This window comes from Ranitomeya imitator, chromosome 2, assembly GCF_032444005.1.
Source record: "Ranitomeya imitator isolate aRanImi1 chromosome 2, aRanImi1.pri, whole genome shotgun sequence".
NCBI classification, from domain to species: domain Eukaryota; kingdom Metazoa; phylum Chordata; class Amphibia; order Anura; family Dendrobatidae; genus Ranitomeya; species Ranitomeya imitator.
Genome location: NC_091283.1, coordinates 711937012 through 711960983, shown reverse-complemented (window position 1 = coordinate 711960983; position 23972 = coordinate 711937012).

Genomic DNA, 23972 nt, shown 5'->3' with positions numbered 1-23972 from the left:
CAAGTAGCTGTGCAGAGCATCTTATGGGGCCATACTTGTGCAGCATTATATGGGGCAAGTGGCTGTGCAGAGCATCTTATGGGGCCATACTTGTGCAGCATTATATGGGGCAAGTAGCTGTGCAGAGCATCTTATGGGGCCATACTTGTGCAGCATTATATGGGGCAAGTGGCTGTGCAGAGCATCTTATGGGGCCATACTTGTGCAGCATTATAAGGGGCAAGTAGCTGTGCAGAGCATCTTATGGGGCCATACTTGTGCAGCATTATATGGGGCAAGTGGCTGTGCAGAGCATCTTATGGGGCCATACTTGTGCAGCATTATATGGGGCAAGTGGCTGTGCAGAGCATCTTATGGGGCCATACTTGTGCAGCATTATAAGGGGCAAGTAGCTGTGCAGAGCATCTTATGGGGCCATACTTGTGCAGCATTATATGGGGCAAGTGGCTGTGCAGAGCATCTTATGGGGCCATACTTGTGCAGCATTATATGGGGCAAGTAGCTGTGCAGAGCATCTTATGGGGCCATACTTGTGCAGCATTATATGGGGCAAGTGGCTGTGCAGAGCATCTTATGGGGCTGTTAAGTCCTTCTCAGTCCCTGGCTTACTAGAGGTAGGGATCCTGAGTAAATGACACGCAAACAAGGTATTGTGTGATCATGTACAGGGGAAGCCCAGGAGCACATCTCTCTCTCTGGGCTTTGCCCTCCCTTTATATAGAAAAGAATTATTCTTTTACAGACATGCGCACAAGCGCTCATATTTCACTATCTCTTACATAAACAATCTATACCAGTCTTTATCAGTAGAAAGTTACATCATCTGGAAGGTGAATGAAAGGCTGCTATTGAAAGAAGGAATGCACACATGATTACTTCCATAAAAGGAAATGTCAAGTCAGCAGAAATGTATCTTGTTGTAAGCGAGATTTCTCAGGAAGAAGACAAGATGGATTCCTTTAGTTCAGTCTGATTTCCACAATTCCCCCCTTTGACATTTTCTTTTATTTATTTTATTACCACAGGGCCAAAGACAAAGCCTTTATTTGGTATTACACATGTACATGCTTGTATTCAATAAAAGAATCAAATCTAGTATTAATTCTTCCGTTTAACTCTCGCAACCTTTTCTTTGTTTTGCAATAAGTACAGATATTACAAAGGGATAGCAAAATAAGCGCAATAATCAGTATTAGCAAAGGATAACATAAGAGAAGAAGGAAAAAAAACTTTATACTCTTGCATCTATTACACAAAGTTTATCTGTGCATACTGAGATACTCTTGAGCACAATCTGGAATAGTACGTATATGACTACAATAATCATAACTATATGTATTATGCTCTGCATAATCCCAGCAACCCACCCACCGATTCCTCTGAACCAGTTGGCTGGGTTAAGAAAAGAAAAGGTATCTGACCACCAGCTATCCTTATTCTGGTCATTGTCTTTGTCATACTGATCTCTGAGTCGTTGTACGTCCTTTAATTTAAATCTCATACTCATAGTACTATTCGGGTCTATATAATGACAGCAGGTGGGTCCGATGATTTGACACATACCCCCTTGTGAGGCAGTTAGGTAATCCAATACCAGGGTATGTTGGTTAGTGACTATTATAAGCTGATTCTGTACAGCTATACTAGTGTTTAGTATATCCAATATATCCCAGATCTGATCATCTAGATAATCCGTGGCTCTAACTAATTTATCCCACATTTGTGTTAACATAGGATAAATAAAAATGGTACTAGCAATTTTGTTAGGAATTCCCATTTGTACTATATGTGGCCTCCCCGAGGGACGTGGTGAGTTATCTGCAGCTCTTTTATACAGTGTGTGCTTGGGCACGGCTTGCATATTCACTTGTTTATTTGAAATTATGAATGTAGCCGGGGTTAGGCGTCCTAATGTACAAGTACCCTTTATACCTACGGGAAGCCATTTATATGCTCCTTCTCCGCATATCCAAAATGTACCTTCAGGCAGATCCCATAGAGCTGAGTGCTGCAATACCAATCTGTGAGCCAAGTCCACAAATCTAGATACATTCTGAAGCATACACCAAGAGGGTTTTTGTCCCAAGGGGCTACAGTACTCGGCTGCGGGATTCCCACATACAGGCATTCCTTTGATATACTCATCGGATTTATTACAAACCAGGTTCCCCAGCTTACTTGTACAACTGTTTGCATCACCTTGGGGGAACAATTTAGAATGTTTCCATTTTCTATTATGTATGTATCTTTCCAATACTACAGGTTTGAAAGCATCAGTGGGGGGGACGGTTGTACTGAAACTAAGCTGTAGATTTTCTGTGGGGACCTGTCCTAAATTAGTTAATCCAGTCTTATTTCTAGGTACCCATTTTCCTCCCCTAAATGCTAAATATTGTAGATGTGTGTTACTCCCTGAGAGATTACCCTGCCACCAAGGAAATTCTACCCATCCCACAATTGGTATGGCGATTGTAGTATTCCACAGCCTAGCATTACCAATTTGGTTGTTGGCCAGGTTGTCTGAACAATTAGGCCAAGCGAATATTTCTTCTGCTAATACGGGAACTGCTAGAAAAGGTATACTTGTGGCTGATACCGGCGAATGGGTACAGATCCAACAATCTGTCAGGGTTTGTGTATTGTTTAACAAGTCATGCACTAATTTTCTATGATGTTGTACGAATCTATTGTTCAAAGGGGCTAGAGAATTCAGTCTATCCCACGCCTCCGTTGAGGTTATCATTATTAACATCAATATCATGAGTTTATACTGCTTTTCTTGCAATGGCTTGCATGTATCCATGATGCCTTTCCTTCAAGCTTGACTGATGTAGGTGTTGTCAACAGGACTTGTAAGGGTCCGTCAAACCTTGGTTCTAGAGCCTTTCTGGTGTGTCTTTTTACATAGACTTGATCACCTGGTTCCAACTTGTGACTTCCTTCTGTGTTGTCAGGATCTGGAAGGGAAGCAAAAACTTGTGCATGCACCTTAGTTAATTGTTTCTGAAGATTTTGCACATAAGAAGTCAATGACTCAATATTTAACACAAGTTGCTGTGGAAAATAACATCCTAAATTGGCAGTCCTGCCAAACAAAATTTCATATGGAGACAGTTTAGTCTTACCCCTTGGGGTATTGCGTATTGAGTAAAGGGCCAGTGGAAGGCATTCTGTCCAAGGCTTTCCTGTTTCAGCCATGGCTTTCTGTATTTTTAATTTTAAAGTTCCATTCATGCGTTCCACCTTACCAGAACTTTGAGGATGGTACGGAGTGTGTAACTGACTTTCAACACCCAACATTTTCAGTACATTTTGAAATATTTCTCCAGTGAAATGAGTACCCCTATCTGACTCGATCACTTCAGTGAGACCGTAACGGGGTATCAGTTCGGCAACTAGCTTTACAGCAGTGTTATTAGCTGAAGCCTTCCGAACTGGATAGGCCTCTGGCCACCCCGAGAACATGTCCACACATACCAACACATACTCATACCCATTACTTTTTGGCAGCTGGATAAAGTCTATTTGTAATCGCTGAAACGGGTAGAGAGGTCGGACGTGGTGCTTCATAGGGGTCTTTGCTGTCTGTCCGGGATTATGTGTCAGGCATATAGCGCATGCAGCACAATAGTCTCTTGCATAGTTGCCAAAACCTGGAGCCAACCAGACTTGCTTTGTCAGTAGTGTCATTGCATTTGCAGACACATGAGTAGGGTGGTGCAGTCCACCAACTACAATCGGATACCAGGCTCTAGGTAGACATATTAGTCCATCTTTCTTCCAAATTCCCGCTTGTTCTTCTGCCCCTTCCTTTTTCCACCTGTCCCTCTCCTCTTCTCCTGCATCTTCCTGTGCTTGTCTCAGTCTATCTTCAGTATTTTCTGTGGGGTTTACAGTATGAACTTGTTGTAAGGGTTTGACAGCTGCTGCTTTGGCTGCTTTATCAGCCCTATCATTTCCCCTAGATTCCCTAGTGTCGAGTCTCACATGTGCAGCTACCTTGATTACTGCTACTTCTTTTGTTTCTTGTGCAGCCTCTAAGATCTGTTTGATCAGAGAAGCATGTTTTACAGGTTGTCCTGACGCTGTCATGTAACCTCTAGCTCTCCAGATTACTCCAAAATCAAACACAATACCATGTGCATACCTAGAATCAGTGTATATATTAGCTGTCTGATTCTCAGCTATTTTAAGAGCTTCAATCAATGCTGTTAGTTCTGCTTCTTGTGCAGACTGTTTCGGTGGAAGTGGTTCTGCTTTGAGAGTTTCAGATTCTGACACAACTGCATACCCTGTATGGAAGTTACCTGTGTCATCTGCAAACCTACTACCATCTATAAACAGCTCTAAATCTGGATTTTGAAGTGGTGTTTCGGATACATTGGGTAAGCCTACCGTTTCTTGTAAAATGAGCTCTGTACAATCATGTGTGTCTGTAGGGAAAAAATTTGCGTGTGGATCAGTGTCCTTATTCCCCCCTTCAGACTCGAGAGGTAGCAGTGTAGCTATATTGAGAGTCTGAAGCCTAGCAAATGTGATAGTAGAGGGGAGCAACAAAGAACACTGTAGCCGCAAATGTCTGGCCATGGAAATGTGTTTTGGTTGGACCTGGTTTAATATCCCATAAACATCATGTGTAGTTTGAACTGTGAGTGGATACTCTAGAACAATTTCTGATGCTTTGTCCAACAATAGTGAGACAGCAACAACTACACGTACACAGGTTGGCGCTGCTCTAGCTACGGGATCTAACCTTGCTGAAAGATATGCAATTGGTCTTTGTTTCCCTGCATGCTTCTGGGTAAGAACTCCTGTAGCATGGGAATCAACTTCTGCAGCCATAAGCTGAAACGGTTTGGTGTAGTCTGGTAGCCCTAACGCTGGAGCTGAAACAAGGGCATCTTTTAATTGTTGGAACGAAATCTGACCTTCTTTTGTCAACAAATAAGGTTCACTTTTTACACAGTCATACAGTGGTTGCATTAGTTGACTGGCATGTATAATCCATTGTCTACAATGAGACACTATTCCTAAAAATGCTCGTAGCTGTTTATGATTTCTAGGCTCATTCATCTGTCTTATTGCTTCAGTTCTTTGTGGTGTAAGATGCTTTTTACCTTGAGAAATGCAATGACCTAGAAAGACCACTTTGGTCTGACAAACTTGTAGCTTTTGTCTATTCACTTTACACCCTTCTTTTTCTAAAAAACATAGTAAACTCACAGTGGACCTTTCTGCAGTTTCTATATCTGGGCAGCAAAGTAGTAGGTCATCCACATACTGCAAAATTACTACCTGTGGTTCGGGTTCAAACCTCTGAAGGACTGTTTGTAGGGCATTTGAATAAAGAGTAGGGGAGTGTATCATTCCCTGTGGAAGGCGTGTCCACGCCAACTGTTTGCCCTTAAATGTAAATGCAAACAAATGCCAACTATCTTGGTGTAAAGGAACCGAGAAAAATGCATTTGAAAGATCTATTACAGTAAATACTTGAGAACTGGCTGGTATCTGTGATAGTAACGTATGAGGATTGGGTACAACTGGGGTGATTGGATCTAGAACTTTGTTTATTTCTCTTAAATCATGTACCATACGATATTTGGGCATAGAACTCTTATCAAGAGTTCTCTTTTTGACTGGATACAGAGGAGTGTTAGCAGGTGATTGTATCTCTACCAAAACTCCTTTCTCTTTATATCCCTCTATCTGTTTTGTAATCGCTAGTTCCTGCTGGGCACTCACAGGGTATTGTCTGAGCTGTGGGAGAACAGTTCCTGGTTGCACAGATAGTTTTACAGGAGAGATATGCAATAGTCCCACATCGGTGTCACCCTGTGCCCACAGTGTTTCTGGGACCATTGAGAGGTCTAGATCTGTGGTGTACTCTTTTTCTTCAGCATAATCCTCAAAAGCCTGAATTCTAACATATTGTTCTAATGTTTCTGCATCATCAGGGATAGTCAGTATAACTGTGCCATCTTCCCTAAAATTGATGTTAGCTTCTAATTTCTTTAGGACATCAGTTCCTAACAAACATGTTGGGGCACCTCTGGCATACAAAAATCTGGATGCAAAACATTTAGGTCCTAATGAGACCTCTAGGGGCACAGTATATGGCAGTGTTCGAATTACCCCATCATAACCCTCAGCAAAAGTTGTTTGTTCTGAAATATCTTCCGGATTCGGAAGAAAATCTTGATTCAAAATTGAGGAAGTTGCACCTGTATCTATCAAAAATGGAATCTCTCTCCCCCCCACATTCACCTGTATCATAGGTCTTCTAGCTGGTAGGGAAGTTTGTAACACATCGAGTCAATCTGAATCTGGTATGGGACCATCTATGATGGTAGATTTCTGCTGGTTGTCCGTTTGGGGAGGGTTATTTCTGGGAACAAATTTGCCTGACTTTATATCTGCCAACTTCTTCCTGCACTCTCTTTGGAAATGACCTGGCTTTTTACAGTAGTGGCAAGGAAAGTTGTGTCTCACTCTTCCTCCTGTATTAGCTTGTGCTATTCTAACAGGCTTACGATTCTCTCTCATATCCATGACTATTCCTAAACATCGTTGTTTCACAATATTTGGTTGTTCAATTGTTCTCCAATCTGGAGTAGAGGATTTAAATTTTTCTCTGATTTTCGGATCTAGCCCCTCTATTAATTGTTTTGTAAAAAGTCTCCTTACTGAAGCATCAGTCAAATCCAATCCTTCATCCCTAAAGCTATTTTCTAATTCTTGACTATATTCTTCAATACTTTGCCCAAATTTCTGCATAATCACACCCGTAGATCCCCTTTCCCTCTGTTTTTCTCTCATGAAAATTATTAATGCCTCTGTGAACTGGGTACCTGATCCTTCTGTCTGTAAGGCACCCCCTTCTGCCACTGGTCTATTGGGCTGTAGGTGTGTCAATAATTCCTGAAAAAGTCCGGGGGACATTTTCATTCTACATAATTCTTCCCCGTCCGCCCAGACCCCAGCATGAGTCTGCATGATTTGTTGTATGTATTGTGCAAATCGGATGGGATATTGAGTGGGATCAGGCGCATTATGCAGGAGGGACATACCTTCAGCAGGGGACCAAGGAAAATACTGTCGGGTCTGGTGATATCTAGTTCCCATTACCCCGTCAGCACCAGGTTCCCTAAAGGGTCTTGGTACTACCCTAACAGGGGCAAGTACAGCGCCATGTCTAGGTGTACCACAGACTAGGCAATCATTTCTCCAATCTGGATTTTGTTGTCCACAGTGTGAACATACCCATCCTCCTACCCCACCAAGATTGGGATACAAGGCTGGAAATTGTTTTCCTCCTTCTGCTCCTCCAGATGGTACAAATGATTGGGCTTTTGGATCTAGGTAAGGTGGTGGGATTATGTCACAACTTTTTCCCTTCCCCATAATCCATTTGGAAGTGTCTGGATCATACTTCCAATTCTCCTCTTTAGCTGTTTTTGAGACCTCTATCATACAGTGTATGATTTCTTCCCACCCATTGTCTTTGATAATTCCACCTCGTTCTTTACTCAGTTTTTCCCATTCTGTACTGAACATAAGTGCTTCTGAAATTCCCAATTTTTCTCTTACCCTTCTAATCTGACTTCTGACTGTCTTCCCACATCTTTCCTGTATGATATCTGCTGCTTCCACTTGTCCTAAGACGGTTTTTGTCTGTTTATTTCCCATTTTTCTTTTTTTTTCTTTTCTTTCAATATTAGCTATTTCTACCCCAGGTGACGTTTGGACAATCACTTATCCTAGGTGATGTCTCGTTGCCTTCTCTCCTAGGGAGCTAAAATATTGAAGGGCTGATCTGCTCCATTCTTTCTAATGTGCAGAATGTACTTAAGTGCTATTATGCACGCAAACAGACCCAGCAACACCATACAGATCACAAAACTTTCTGTGTCAGTTAGCATACTTGTCCCAGGCTCATGGACCCGCGTCCTGGGCTCATTCTATCAAACCTTATCCAGAAATGAAGGAGGTTAAGCACTTAAATGAGAGTCAAGCATGGGCGGAGGTCTCCCCGAAAGGACGCAACCACATGACCCAGTTAGGCTGACTTCCGTGTATAAGGCTTATACCCCAACTATTTCGGCTTATTTTTCTACGCACTTTTGCTCTTCTTTCACAACATACCACAACCTTCACACTGTTCACACACTGCCAGGGACAGGACTCATAAATCTATACAATATAGTAACCCGAGTTTTATAGGTATCTACTCACTACTAGACTAACCCAGCGTGACACGGCTCATAGAGATCTTTCGGACAATACAAGGCAGATAAAAGAGAACTAATAATGTCTCTTACCTGGCCAGGTTTTTCAGTTCATTTGCCGTCCATTATCCCAGATCTCCATTGTCCGTATCTGCAGGTGAATCTCGAGCAAATACTCTCATCTCGGGTCCCTGTTCGGTGCGCCAAAGAAATGTTAAGTCCTTCTCAGTCCCTGGCTTACTAGAGGTAGGGATCCTAAGTAAATGACACGCAAACAAGGTATTGTGTGATCATGTACAGGGGAAGCCCAGGAGCACATCTCTCTCTCTAGGCTTTGCCCTCCCTTTATATAGAAAAGAATTATTCTTTTACAGACATGCGCACAAACGCTCATATTTCACTATCTCTTACATAAACAATCTATACCAGTCTTTATCAGTAGAAAGTTACATCATCTGGAAGGTGAATGAAAGGCTGCTATTGAAAGAAGGAATGCACACAAGATTACTTCCATAAAAGGAAATGTCAAGTCAGCAGAAATGTATCTTGTTGTAAGCGAGAAGATAAGATGGATTCCTTTAGTTCAGTCTGATCTCCACAGGGGCCATACTTGTGCAGCACTATATGGGGCAAGTGGCTGTGCAGAGCATCTTATGGGGCCGTACTTGTGCAGCAGTATAAGGGGCAAGTAGCTGTGCAGAGCATCTTATGGGGCCATACTTGTGCAGCATTATATGGGGCAAATAGCTGTGCAGAGCATCTCATGGGGCCATACTTGTGCAGCATTATATGGGGCAAGTAGCTGTGCAGAGCATCTTATGGGATCATACTTGTGCAGCATTATAAGGGGCAAGTAGCTGTGCAGAGCATCTTATGGGGCCATACTTGTGCAGCATTATAAGGGGCAAGTAGCTGTGCAGAGCATCTTATGGGATCATACTTGTGCAGCATTATAAGGGGCAAGTAGCTGTGCAGAGCATCTTATGGGGCCATACTTGTGCAGCATTATATGGGGCAAATAGCTGTGCAGAGCATCTTATGGGGTCATACTTGTGCAGCATTATAAGGGGCAAGTGGCTGTGCAGAGCATCTTATGGGGCCATACTTGTGCAGCATTATAAGGGGCAAGTGGCTGTGCAGAGCATCTTATGGGGTCATACTTGTGCAGCATTATAAGGGGCAAGTGGCTGTGCAGAGCATCTTATGGGGCCATACTTGTGCAGCATTATAAGGGGCAAGTGGCTGTGCAGAGCATCTTATGGGGCCATACTTGTGCAGCATTATAAGGGGCAAGTAGCTGTGCAGAGCATCTTATGGGGTCATACTTGTGCAGCATTATAAGGGGCAAGTAGCTGTGCAGAGCATCTTATGGGGTCATACTTGTGCAGCATTATATGGGGCAAGTAGCTGTGCAGAGCATCTTATGGGGCCATACTTGTGCAGCATTATATGAGGCAAGTAGCTGTGCAGAGCATCTTATGGGGCCATACTTGTGCAGCATTATATGAGGCAAGTAGCTGTGCAGAGCATCTTATGGGGTCATACTTGTGCAGCACTATATGGGGCAAGTGGCTGTGCAGAGCATCTTATGGGGCCATACTTGTGCAGCATTATATGGGGCAAGTGGCTGTGCAGAGCATCTTATGGGGCCATACTTGTGCAGCACTATATGGGGCAAGTGGCTGTGCAGAGCATCTTATGGGGTCATACTTGTGCAGCACTATATGGGGCAAGTGGCTGTGCAGAGCATCTTATGGGGCCATACTTGTGCAGCATTATATGGGGCAAGTGGCTGTGCAGAGCATCTTATGGGGCCATACTTGTGCAGCATTATATGGGGCAAGTAGCTGTGCAGAGCATCTTATGGGGCCATACTTGTGCAGCATTATAAGGGGCAAGTGGCTGTGCAGAGCATCTTATGGGGTCATACTTGTGCAGCACTATATGGGGCAAGTAGCTGTGCAGAGCATCTTATGGGGCCATACTTGTGCAGCATTATAAGGGGCAAGTAGCTGTGCAGAGCATCTTATGGGGCCATACTTGTGCAGCATTATATGGGGCAAATAGCTGTGCAGAGCATCTTATGGGGTCATACTTGTGCAGCATTATAAGGGGCAAGTGGCTGTGCAGAGCATCTTATGGGGCCATACTTGTGCAGCATTATAAGGGGCAAGTGGCTGTGCAGAGCATCTTATGGGGCCATACTTGTGCAGCATTATAAGGGGCAAGTGGCTGTGCAGAGCATCTTATGGGGCCATACTTGTGCAGCATTATAAGGGGCAAGTAGCTGTGCAGAGCATCTTATGGGGTCATACTTGTGCAGCATTATAAGGGGCAAGTAGCTGTGCAGAGCATCTTATGGGGCCATACTTGTGCAGCATTATAAGGGGCAAGTAGCTGTGCAGAGCATCTTATGGGATCATTCTTGTGCAGCATTATATGGGGCAAATAGCTGTGCAGAGCATCTTATGGGGTCATACTTGTGCAGCATTATAAGGGGCAAGTGGCTGTGCAGAGCATCTTATGGGGCCATACTTGTGCAGCATTATAAGGGGCAAGTGGCTGTGCAGAGCATCTTATGGGGCCATACTTGTGCAGCATTATATGGGGCAAGTAGCTGTGCAGAGCATCTTATGGGGCCATACTTGTGCAGCATTATATGGGGCAAGTGGCTGTGCAGAGCATCTTATGGGGCCATACTTGTGCAGCATTATATGGGGCAAGTGGCTGTGCAGAGCATCTTATGGGGCCGTACTTGTGCAGCAGTATAAGGGGCAAGTAGCTGTGCAGAGCATCTTATGGGGTCATACTTGTGCAGCATTATAAGGGGCAAGTAGCTGTGCAGAGCATCTTATGGGGCCATACTTGTGCAGCATTATAAGGGGCAAGTAGCTGTGCAGAGCATCTTATGGGGCCATACTTGTGCAGCATTATATGGGGCAAGTGGCTGTGCAGAGCATCTTATGGGGCCATACTTGTGCAGCATTATAGGGGGCAAGTGGCTGTGCAGAGCATCTTATGGGGCCATACTTGTGCAGCATTATAGGGGGCAAGTGGCTGTGCAGAGCATCTTATGGGGCCATACTTGTGCAGCATTATATGGGGCAAGTGGCTGTGCAGAGCATCTTATGGGGCCATACTTGTGCAGCATTATAGGGGGCAAGTGGCTGTGCAGAGCATCTTATGGGGCCATACTTGTGCAGCACTATATGGGGCAAGTGGCTGTGCAGAGCATCTTATGGGGCCATACTTGTGCAGCATTATAAGGGGCAAGTAGCTGTGCAGAGCATCTTATGGGGCCATACTTGTGCAGCACTATATGGGGCAAGTGGCTGTGCAGAGCATCTTATGGGGTCATACTTGTGCAGCATTATAAGGGGCAAGTAGCTGTGCAGAGCATCTTATGGGGCCATACTTGTGCAGCACTATATGGGGCAAGTGGCTGTGCAGAGCATCTTATGGGATCATTCTTGTGCAGCATTATATGGGGCAAATAGCTGTGCAGAGCATCTTATGGGGTCATACTTGTGCAGCATTATAAGGGGCAAGTGGCTGTGCAGAGCATCTTATGGGGCCATACTTGTGCAGCATTATAAGGGGCAAGTGGCTGTGCAGAGCATCTTATGGGGCCATACTTGTGCAGCATTATATGGGGCAAGTAGCTGTGCAGAGCATCTTATGGGGCCATACTTGTGCAGCATTATATGGGGCAAGTGGCTGTGCAGAGCATCTTATGGGGCCGTACTTGTGCAGCAGTATAAGGGGCAAGTAGCTGTGCAGAGCATCTTATGGGGTCATACTTGTGCAGCATTATAAGGGGCAAGTAGCTGTGCAGAGCATCTTATGGGGCCATACTTGTGCAGCATTATAAGGGGCAAGTAGCTGTGCAGAGCATCTTATGGGGCCATACTTGTGCAGCATTATATGGGGCAAGTGGCTGTGCAGAGCATCTTATGGGGCCATACTTGTGCAGCATTATAAGGGGCAAGTAGCTGTGCAGAGCATCTTATGGGGCCATACTTGTGCAGCATTATATGGGGCAAGTGGCTGTGCAGAGCATCTTATGGGGCCATACTTGTGCAGCATTATAGGGGGCAAGTGGCTGTGCAGAGCATCTTATGGGGCCATACTTGTGCAGCATTATAAGGGGCAAGTAGCTGTGCAGAGCATCTTATAGGGCCATACTTGTGCAGCATTATAAGGGGCAAGTAGCTGTGCAGAGCATCTTATGGGGTCATACTTGTGCAGCATTATAAGGGGCAAGTAGCTGTGCAGAGCATCTTATGGGGCCATACTTGTGCAGCACTATATGGGGCAAGTGGCTGTGCAGAGCATCTTATGGGGCCATACTTGTGCAGCATTATAAGGGGCAAGTAGCTGTGCAGAGCATCTTATGGGGTCATACTTGTGCAGCATTATAAGGGGCAAGTAGCTGTGCAGAGCATCTTATGGGGCCATACTTGTGCAGCACTATATGGGGCAAGTGGCTGTGCAGAGCATCTTATGGGGCCATACTTGTGCAGCATTATAAGGGGCAAGTAGCTGTGCAGAGCATCTTATGGGGTCATACTTGTGCAGCATTATAAGGGGCAAGTAGCTGTGCAGAGCATCTTATGGGGCCATACTTGTGCAGCACTATATGGGGCAAGTAGCTGTGCAGAGCATCTTATGGGGCCATACTTGTGCAGCATTATATGGGGCAAGTGGCTGTGCAGAGCATCTTATGGGGTCATACTTGTGCAGCATTATAAGGGGCAAGTAGCTGTGCAGAGCATCTTATGGGGTCATACTTGTGCAGCATTATATGGGGCAAGTGGCTGTGCAGAGCATCTTATGGGGCCATACTTGTGCAGCATTATATGGGGCAAGTAGCTGTGCAGAGCATCTTATGGGGCCATACTTGTGCAGCATTATATGGGGCAAGTAGCTGTGCAGAGCATCTTATGGGGCCATACTTGTGCAGCATTATATGGGGCAAGTGGCTGTGCAGAGCATCTTATGGGGCCATACTTGTGCAGCATTATATGGGGCAAGTGGCTGTGCAGAGCATCTTATGGGGTCATACTTGTGCAGCATTATAAGGGGCAAGTAGCTGTGCAGAGCATCTTATGGGGCCATACTTGTGCAGCATTATAAGGGGCAAGTAGCTGTGCAGAGCATCTTATGGGGCCATGCTTGTGCAGCATTATAAGGGGCAAGTAGCTGTGCAGAGCATCTTATGGGGTCATACTTGTGCAGCATTATAAGGGGCAAGTAGCTGTGCAGAGCATCTTATGGGGCCATGCTTGTGCAGCACTATATGGGGCAAGTGGCTGTGCAGAGCATCTTATGGGGCCATACTTGTGCAGCATTATAAGGGGCAAGTAGCTGTGCAGAGCATCTTATGGGATCATACTTGTGCAGCATTATAAGGGGCAAGTAGCTGTGCAGAGCATCTTATGGGGCCATAATTGTGCAGCATTATAAGGGGCAAGTAGCTGTGCAGAGCATCTTATGGGGTCATACTTCTGCAGCATTATAAGGGGCAAGTAGCTGTGCAGAGCATCTTATGGGGTCATACTTGTGCAGCATTATAAGGGGCAAGTAGCTGTGCAGAGCATCTTATGGGGCCATACTTGTGCAGCATTATAAGGGGCAAGTGGCTGTGCAGAGCATCTTATGGGGCCATACTTGTGCAGCATTATAAGGGGCAAGTAGCTGTGCAGAGCATCTTATGGGGCCATGCTTGTGCAGCACTATATGGGGCAAGTGGCTGTGCAGAGCATCTTATGGGGCCATACTTGTGCAGCATTATAAGGGTCAAGTAGCTGTGCAGAGCATCTTATGGGGCCATAATTGTGCAGCATTATATGGGGCAAGTGGCTGTGCAGAGCATCTTATGGGGCCATACTTGTGCAGCATTATAAGGGGCAAGTGGCTGTGCAGAGCATCTTATGGGGCCATACTTGTGCAGCATTATAAGGGGCAAGTAGCTGTGCAGAGCATCTTATGGGGCCATACTTGTGCAGCATTATATGGGGCAAGTGGCTGTGCAGAGCATCTTATGGGGCCATACTTGTGCAGCATTATATGGGGCAAGTAGCTGTGCAGAGCATCTTATGGGGCCATACTTGTGCAGCATTATATGGGGCAAGTGGCTGTGCAGAGCATCTTATGGGATCATTCTTGTGCAGCATTATAAGGGGCAAGTGGCTGTGCAGAGCATCTTATGGGGCCATACATGTGCAGCATTATAAGGGGCAAGTGGCTGTGCAGAGCATCTTATGGGGCCATACTTGTGCAGCATTATATGGGGCAAGTAGCTGTGCAGAGCATCTTATGGGGCCATACTTGTGCAGCATTATAAGGGGCAAGTGGCTGTGCAGAGCATCTTATGGGGTCATACTTGTGCAGCATTATAAGGGGCAAGTAGCTGTGCAGAGCATCTTATGGGGTCATACTTGTGCAGCATTATAAGGGGCAAGTAGCTGTGCAGAGCATCTTATGGGGCCATGCTTGTGCAGCATTATAAGGGGCAAGTAGCTGTGCAGAGCATCTTATGGGGCCATGCTTGTGCAGCATTATAAGGGGCAAGTAGCTGTGCAGAGCATCTTATGGGGTCATACTTGTGCAGCATTATAAGGGGCAAGTAGCTGTGCAGAGCATCTTATGGGCCATACTTGTGCAGCATTATATGGGGCAAATAGCTGTGCAGAGCATCTTATGGGGTCATACTTGTGCAGCATTATAAGGGGCAAGTGGCTGTGCAGAGCATCTTATGGGGCCATACTTGTGCAGCATTATAAGGGGCAAGTGGCTGTGCAGAGCATCTTATGGGGTCATACATGTGCAGCATTATAAGGGGCAAGTAGCTGTGCAGAGCATCTTATGGGGCCATACTTGTGCAGCATTATAAGGGGCAAGTGGCTGTGCAGAGCATCTTATGGGGTCATACATGTGCAGCATTATAAGGGGCAAGTAGCTGTGCAGAGCATCTTATGGGATCATTCTTGTGCAGCATTATATGGGGCAAATAGATGTGCAGAGCATCTTATGGGGTCATACTTGTGCAGCATTATAAGGGGCAAGTAGCTGTGCAGAGCATCTTATGGGGCCATACTTGTGCAGCATTATAAGGGGCAAGTAGCTGTGCAGAGCATCTTATGGGGCCATACTTGTGCAGCATTATAAGGGGCAAGTGGCTGTGCAGAGCATCTTATGGGGCCATACTTGTGCAGCATTATAAGGGGCAAGTGGCTGTGCAGAGCATCTTATGGGGCCATACTTGTGCAGCATTATAAGGGGCAAGTGGCTGTGCAGAGCATCTTATGGGGTCATACATGTGCAGCATTATAAGGGGCAAGTAGCTGTGCAGAGCATCTTATGGGGCCATACTTGTGCAGCATTATAAGGGGCAAGTAGCTGTGCAGAGCATCTTATGGGATCATTCTTGTGCAGCATTATATGGGGCAAATAGCTGTGCAGAGCATCTTATGGGGCCATACTTGTGCAGCATTATAAGGGGCAAGTAGCTGTGCAGAGCATCTTATGGGGTCATACTTGTGCAGCATTATAAGGGGCAAGTGGCTGTGCAGAGCATCTTATGGGGCCATACTTGTGCAGCATTATAAGGGGCAAGTGGCTGTGCAGAGCATCTTATGGGGCCATACTTGTGCAGCATTATAAGGGGCAAGTGGCTGTGCAGAGCATCTTATGGGGCCATACTTGTGCAGCATTATAAGGGGCAAGTGGCTGTGCAGAGCATCTTATGGGGCCATACTTGTGCAGCATTATAAGGGGCAAGTGGCTGTGCAGAGCATCTTATGGGGTCATACTTGTGCAGCACTATATGGGGCAAGTAGCTGTGCAGAGCATCTTATGGGGCCATACTTGTGCAGCATTATATGGGGCAAGTGGCTGTGCAGAGCATCTTATGGGGCCATACTTGTGCAGCATTATATGGGGCAAGTGGCTGTGCAGAGCATCTTATGGGGCCATACTTGTGCAGCATTATAAGGGGCAAGTAGCTGTGCAGAGCATCTTATGGGGTCATACTTGTGCAGCATTATATGAGGCAAGTAGCTGTGCAGAGCATCTTATGGGATCATACTTGTGCAGCATTATAAGGGGCAAGTAGCTGTGCAGAGCATCTTATGGGGCCGTACTTGTGCAGCATTATATGGGGCAAGTAGCTGTGCAGAGCATCTTATGGGGCCATCCTTGTGCAGCATTATAAGGGGCAAGTAGCTGTGCAGAGCATCTTATGGGGTCATACTTGTGCAGCATTATAAGGGGCAAGTAGCTGTGCAGAGCATCTTATGGGGTCATACTTGTGCAGCATTATAAGGGGCAAGTAGCTGTGCAGAGCATCTTATGGCGCCATACTTGTGCAGCATTATAAGGGGCAAGTAGCTGTGCAGAGCATCTTATGGCGCCATACTTGTGCAGCATTATATGGGGCAAGTGGCTGTGCAGAGCATCTTATGGGGCCATACTTGTGCAGCATTATATGGGGCAAGTGGCTGTGCAGAGCATCTTATGGGGCCATACTTGTGCAGCATTATAAGGGGCAAGTAGCTGTGCAGAGCATCTTATGGGATCATACTTGTGCAGCATTATAAGGGGCAAGTAGCTGTGCAGAGCATCTTATGGGGCCATACTTGTGCAGCATTATATGGGGCAAGTAGCTGTGCAGAGCATCTTATGGGGCCGTACTTGTGCAGCATTATAAGGGGCAAGTAGCTGTGCAGAGCATCTTATGGGGTCATACTTGTGCAGCATTATAAGGGGCAAGTAGCTGTGCAGAGCATCTTATGGGGCCATACTTGTGCAGCATTATAAGGGGCAAGCAGCTGTGCAGAGCATCTTATGGGGCCATACTTGTGCAGCATTATAAGGGGCAAGTAGCTGTGCAGAGCATCATATGGGGCCATACTTTTGCAGCATTAAATGGGGCAAGTGGCTGTGCAGAGCATCTTATGGGGCCATACTTGTGCAGCATTATATGGGGCAAGTAGCTGTGCAGAGCATCTTATGGGGCCATACTTGTGCAGCATTATAAGGGGCAAGTAGCTGTGCAGAGCATCTTATGGGGCCATACTTGTGCAGCATTGTAAGGGGCAAGTAGCTGTGCAGAGCATCTTATGGGGCCATACTTGTGCAGCATTATAAGGGGCAAGTAGCTGTGCAGAGCATCTTATGGGGTCATACTTGTGCAGCATTATAAGGGGCAAGTAGCTGTGCAGAGCATCTTATGGGGCCATACTTGTGCAGCATTATATGGGGCAAATAGCTGTGCAGAGCATCTTATGGGATCATTCTTGTGCAGCATTATAAGGGGCAAGTGGCTGTGCAGAGCATCTTATGGGGCCATACATGTGCAGCATTATAAGGGGCAAGTAGCTGTGCAGAGCATCTTATGGGATCATTCTTGTGCAGCATTATAAGGGGCAAGTGGCTGTGCAGAGCATCTTATGGGGTCATACTTGTGCAGCATTATAAGGGGCAAGTAGCTGTGCAGAGCATCTTATGGGATCATTCTTGTGCAGCATTATAAGGGGCAAGTGGCTGTGCAGAGCATCTTATGGGGCCATACTTGTGCAGCATTATAAGGGGCAAGTAGCTGTGCAGAGCATCTTATGGGATCATTCTTGTGCAGCATTATAAGGGGCAAGTGGCTGTGCAGAGCATCTTATGGGGTCATACTTGTGCAGCATTATAAGGGGCAAGTAGCTGTGCAGAGCATCTTATGGGGCCATACTTGTGCAGCATTGTAAGGGGCAAGTAGCTGTGCAGAGCATCTTATGGGGCCATACTTGTGCAGCATTATAAGGGGCAAGTAGCTGTGCAGAGCATCTTATGGGGTCATACTTGTGCAGCATTATAAGGGGCAAGTAGCTGTGCAGAGCATCTTATGGGGCCATACTTGTGCAGCATTATATGGGGCAAATAGCTGTGCAGAGCATCTTATGGGATCATTCTTGTGCAGCATTATAAGGGGCAAGTGGCTGTGCAGAGCATCTTATGGGGCCATACATGTGCAGCATTATAAGGGGCAAGTAGCTGTGCAGAGCATCTTATGGGATCATTCTTGTGCAGCATTATAAGGGGCAAGTGGCTGTGCAGAGCATCTTATGGGGTCATACTTGTGCAGCATTATAAGGGGCAAGAAGGGGGGCTGTAATGGGCGCAGCTGGATGAAAGCCCCCACATGACTGCGTTGCCAAGAAGGGAGTTTTAGAGTTTTGAATAAAAAAAAAAAAAAAAAAAAAAAAAAAGGGATCTTATAGGTGATTGGTGGAAATTTTTGAATAAGGGGTGGACCTAGTGGGGAAAGGAGGCAGGGGCTGGAGAAGTGCGGGAAGGATCACTTGTGAGGTGAATCATCAGGAGAGAAGAAGTGTGCAGCTACTCACCATGGCCTCCATAGACAGCCTCGTGGAGCAGCTGCGCAGGGAATCCAGGTCCAGGAGCGATGGATGGCTGGAAGAGCAGCTCACCAGGCTGCTGGGCGACTGCGGGAGCCGGGGCAGCAGGACCAGGAGAACCCGGCCCCCAGAAAGATTGTCCCCCGACATGTCACCGCGCGGCAGGCGCAGGCCGCGGAGCCCCTCCGGGGACCCTGCGGGGGCTGCGGGACGCGGCGCGACCATCCTGCCCGTCCCCCCCTCCGGCAGGAATCCACCCGGCGGCTCTGCCGGCGCGAGGCGGCGACGTGGAGCGGCGACCAGCCAGGCACGGCCCGATGCCAGGGCCGCAGCGGAAGCCAGGGCCGCAACGGAAGTGCGGCCTAGTCCGGGAGCGAGCGGCGGTGCGGCGCCCTCTAGCGGTGCCAGAAGCAGCCGGAGCACAGCGCGGGCAGCGGCGGCAGAGTCAGGAGGAGAAGGGAGCACAGCGACGTCAGCGGTGAGGGCCGCACAGGTAGTGCGGCCTAGTCCGGGATCGAGGGGAAGTGCGGCGCCCCCCAGCGGCGCCAGGAACAGCAGACTTACAGCACAGTCAGCGGCGGCGACAACAGGAGGAGCCAGGAGTCCAGCGACGGCAGCAGTGAGGGGGAGCTATGGAGCAGCGGTGACAGCGGCGGGCTCACCTCCCCTAGGTGGGCCTGGCAGCGGCACGAGACGACAGAGTAGGGCGACGGGCAGGCTGGCATCGGTGGTTCAGCTGGGCCCGGGACGCGTTGGTCGTGGGGCAGGTGCCGGTCGGGCAAGTAGGCCAGGAGGCCGAGGTGGATTGCAAACAGCCGTCAGGTCAAGATCCGCCAGGAGGTCCAGCGACAGGAGTGTATCGCCAGTCTCGGTCCCCCCTGGTGACGTGGAGGCCAGGGGCGCGGGCCTGGGGCAATTCAGCGGCAGCGACGACCCCGGATCTGAGAGCGAACATCCAGAAGATGGCGAACAGCGGGATTCCGGAGACACGGCTGGTGGGGACACAGCACCTGCGCAGCCTCGTGAGTACATGTCTATTCCTATTTCGGTGCCGGGTACGGTGGGGTTAGTGGAGGGGGTAGGGGACGCTGGTTCTGGGCTTCCTGGCGTTAGAGAGCTTTTGGCAGGTATGTCGCATATTTTGAGGCGATTGGACGTGGGGCCAGCAAGTAATATGGGAGGGTCACCTGCTGGGGCTTGGTTGGTGGATCCTGTTAGTACAGCCGGGGGAGGGGGCTCCGGTGAATTAGTGAGGTCTGGGGCGGCCGCGTCGGCCCAGGCAGCTGGGGTGTCAGTGTCGGTTCAAACGGAGACGGGTAAGAAGGATGAGATAAAGTTGGATGATCGGGCAAAAGGGGAGGTCTTTGTGTGCTTTGAGGGTCCCCTCGGTGCCCATTTAAAGAAGGAGGTGAAGGAGAAGATTTGGAAGGATGAATTTGTTGAGATTTTCTCCCTCCTCCCTTTGGAAAAATTTAATCTGGACAAAGGGAAAAAAGATGATAGCAAAAAGGAAGAGGAGGAAAAAAGGCGTTGGCGCCTGATTCCGCAAACGTTTGTTAATTGGCAACAGGCTTTTGCTATCTTGGCCAGTGTGATAGGAGAAAAATTCCCGGAAAATTGCTCGGGTCTTTTCTGTTACTTTGATTCTATTGGTGAGGCACATCGTACGTATGGGGGCCAGGCTTGGCAGCGTTACGATGAACAATTCAGGCAGCGGAAGGCGGTTAGGCCTGAGATAAAATGGGAGCATAAGGACATTGGATTGTGGCTGAAGGTGATGGCCCCTGTGAGGTACGGGCAGTCCTTTCAAGGGGGCGCGGGGAGTAGTAGTCAGCAATCAGGACAAGGGGGAGGAGGAGGACAGGGGTATCAAGGGGCGAAGGAAAAAACGGGAACGTGCTGGCAGTTCAATGACGGCCAGTGCAAGTATGGCAATACCTGCAGGTTTAAGCACGTGTGTTCCCATTGTAGCGGAGCTTCACACGGGGCTTCAAAATGTTTCAGAAAAGCAAGGGGCAAGCCAGCAGGGGGTAGCGGTCATGGGGGTGACGCCGGTGAGGCTTCAAAAGATGGCCCCTTATCTAAGTAGATATCCGGACCGGTTGAAGGCGGTGGTGATTAGGGACGGTTTTGCTGAAGGTTTTAGGATTCCTCACCCGAATCATACGGTCCCCTTTTCTACAAAAAATCTGAGGTCAGCAAGTTTACATGCGGATGTTGTTTCGAGTAAGTTAGCAAAAGAGGTGGAGTTAGGAAGAATGGCGGGCCCGTTTAGTTCGCTGCCTATGGAAGGGGTGATCGTTTCTCCATTGGGGGTGGTGCCCAAGAAGGAGCCAAATAAGTTTCGTTTAATCCAGCACCTATCGTACCCAAAAGGTTGTTCTGTTAACGATGGCATTGCGGAGGAATTATGCTCGGTTGTATACACGTCGTTCGATGCGGCAGTGCAATGGGTTCGTATGTACGGAGCGGGGGCCTTGATGGCGAAGACAGACATCGAGTCTGCCTTTCGGCTTCTGCCGGTACATCCGGAGAGCATTCCGTTACTAGGTTGTTTTTGGAATGGAGAATTTTATTTAGACAGGTCTTTGCCGATGGGCTGTTCCATTTCTTGCTCGTTGTTTGAAACTTTCAGTACTTTTTTGGAATGGGTTGTTAGAGACGTTTCTGATGTTGCTTCGGTCATTCATTATTTGGATGACTTCATGTTTGTGGGCCCCCCGGACTCTGCGGTTTGCGGTAATTTATTGGCCACCATGGAATGGGTGTCCGGGCATTTCGGGGTCCCTTTGGCGCAGGAGAAAACAGAGGGTCCCTGTACGGTCTTAAGTTTTCTCGGGATTCTTATCGATTCTAGAAAGATGGAATGCAGGTTGCCCGACGACAAATTGTTGTTGCTGAAGCAGGAGGTGTCCAGAATCGGAAAATTGAGGAAAGTGACGTTGAAGGAGTTACAGTCGTTGCTAGGGCGCTTAAATTTTGCGTGCCGGATCATGCCTATGGGCCGGATTTTTTGCCGAAGGTTGTCCAGAGCTACGGCGGGAGTCCGTGCAGCTCATCATTTCATACGTTTGAGCCGGGAGCACAAGGACGATCTGTTGGTTTGGCAGCGTTTCTTGGAAAATTATAATGGCAGATCATTGATTCAGCAGGAGGATTTGAACGCCTTTGATTGTGAAATTTATACGGACGCAGCAGGGGGAGCCGGTTATGGCGCCTACTGTGCAGGCAAATGGAGTGTCGGAGTGTGGCCGGAAGAATGGCGGCAAAACGGGCTAACCAAAAATTTGGCATTGTTGGAGTTGTTCCCAATTGTAGTGGCAGCGTTTATTTGGGGCGAGAATTTTAAGGATCGTCGGGTACGATTCCATTGTGACAACTTGAGTGTCGTGTCAGTTATCAACAGTTTATCTTCCTCTTCTCCCCCCGTGATTAGGTTGGTTAGGGAATTGGTGTTGAGGTGTTTGGAATTGAATTCGTGGATTTCGGCGGTGCATGTACCAGGTGTCCAAAACAATATAGCTGATGCTTTATCTCGTTTTCAGTGGGACCGATTCCGGGAACTGGCGCCAGATTCGGAACCTACAGGAGCGGGATGTCCTTCGCATCTGTGGCAGATTGTTGCGGAAGGGGAGGTCGCTTGATACAGGCCTCACTGTCGAGCAGGACATGGTCGGATTATGCAGCGGCGTGGGAGATGTGGGAAGGTTGGTTGGTCCAATGCGGCCCAGTGGAATCCGACGGCGATAAGATTATGGCTCTGCTGGCTTTGATGGGTAAGGCGGCCGAATGGGGATGGTCCGTTTCGAGGTTAAACAAAGTTGTTGCGGGTCTGGCCTTTGGTTTTCGGTTGCAAGGTTCAGCTGATCTGACAAAAGATTTTTTGATAAGGCAGGCTTTGAAGGGTTTTCGGAAGGGCAATGTGTCTTTTGATAAGCGTAGGCCGATTTCTTTTGGTATGCTGGAACGGCTTGGGGAGGCTTTGGGCGGTATTTGTAGTTCGCAGTTTGAGGTTGTATTGTTTAGGTTAGCCTTCTCTTTAGCGTTCTTTGGCGCTTTGCGCCTGGGGGAGCTGGTGTCCCCAAATAAAAATAAGGTGGGTGGTCTGTTAGCGGAAGATGTTGACTTTTGGGCAGGAGGTATTGTATTTTGGATCAGGCGTTCTAAGACTGATCAGCTTGGTAGGGGTAGGCGAGTGGTGCTGGGGAGAGTTGACGGTAGCGGGATGTGCCCGCAGCACTGTTTGGAATCTTATTGGCGTCTGTCGGCACTGAGGGCAGGCCCTTTGTTACGACATCAGAACGGGGAATTTTTGTCGCGCTACCAATTTACGGCGCTGTTGAAGAGGGGTTTGGGATCGTTGGGTGTTGACCCGAAGAATTTCGGGTCGCATTCATTTCGAATTGGTGCTGCGTCCGAGGCGGATGGTCTGGGCCTAGGCGTTGATGTTATCAAAAGAATAGGCAGATGGAGTTCGGATCGATATCTGTCTTATATTAGGAATTAGGTCTGTGGGGGAGAGAGCCTTGTTATGGTGTTAATCATTGTTGTGTTTTTTCAGGTCGAACCTCCCTCCTGGCATGGATTATCGGACATTCATTTGTTCATTGGGGTGCGCTTCGTGCGGATGTCAGGCGAAATGGTAGGCAATTAGGCTTTGTAAGGGATTCGGTGGTTATTAGATGGTTGGGATTCCGGGGTATGTTATGGCGGAGTTTGTTGCCGGCAGTTGCCAACGCCGCTAGATTGGATCGACCCCCGGACATTTTGGTGGTTCACCTTGGAGGAAATGATTTGGGAGTTAGGCCAGTGAGGGAGTTGATCAGAGACATTCGTTTTGATTTTTTACGGTTGGGGGTATCTTTCCCGGGTGTTGTGACGGTGTGGTCGGACATTGTACCAAGGCGGAAGTGGCGTGATGTACGGTCCCATAGAGGGATCAATAGAGCCCGGGTGAAGCTGAATAGGGCGGTGGCAGGATTTGTGTCTCGGAACGGGGGTATTGCCGTTAGACATTTGGAGCTGGAGGATGGGATTGGCAATTATTGGAGGGATGATGGAGTGCATCTTAATGATGTTGGTATGGATTTATGGGCACTCGGGCTACAGGAAGGAGTCGAGAGAGCTTTGGTGGCGGTGGGGCACTCACGAGCCTGAGGTGGTCAGGGCTGTTCGTGTGTGGCGGGGGGTGGGGTTCTTGGAGGTGGTGATGACGTTTTTACGGGGTTGATCTGGCTTTTGTTTACGGGCTCTGGACGGGGAATTTACCTCGGGAGCTTTGGGGTTTTGGTTTGCCCGAAATGGGTTACATGGTGCCCTTGAGCTGGTGGTCACGGCTGAG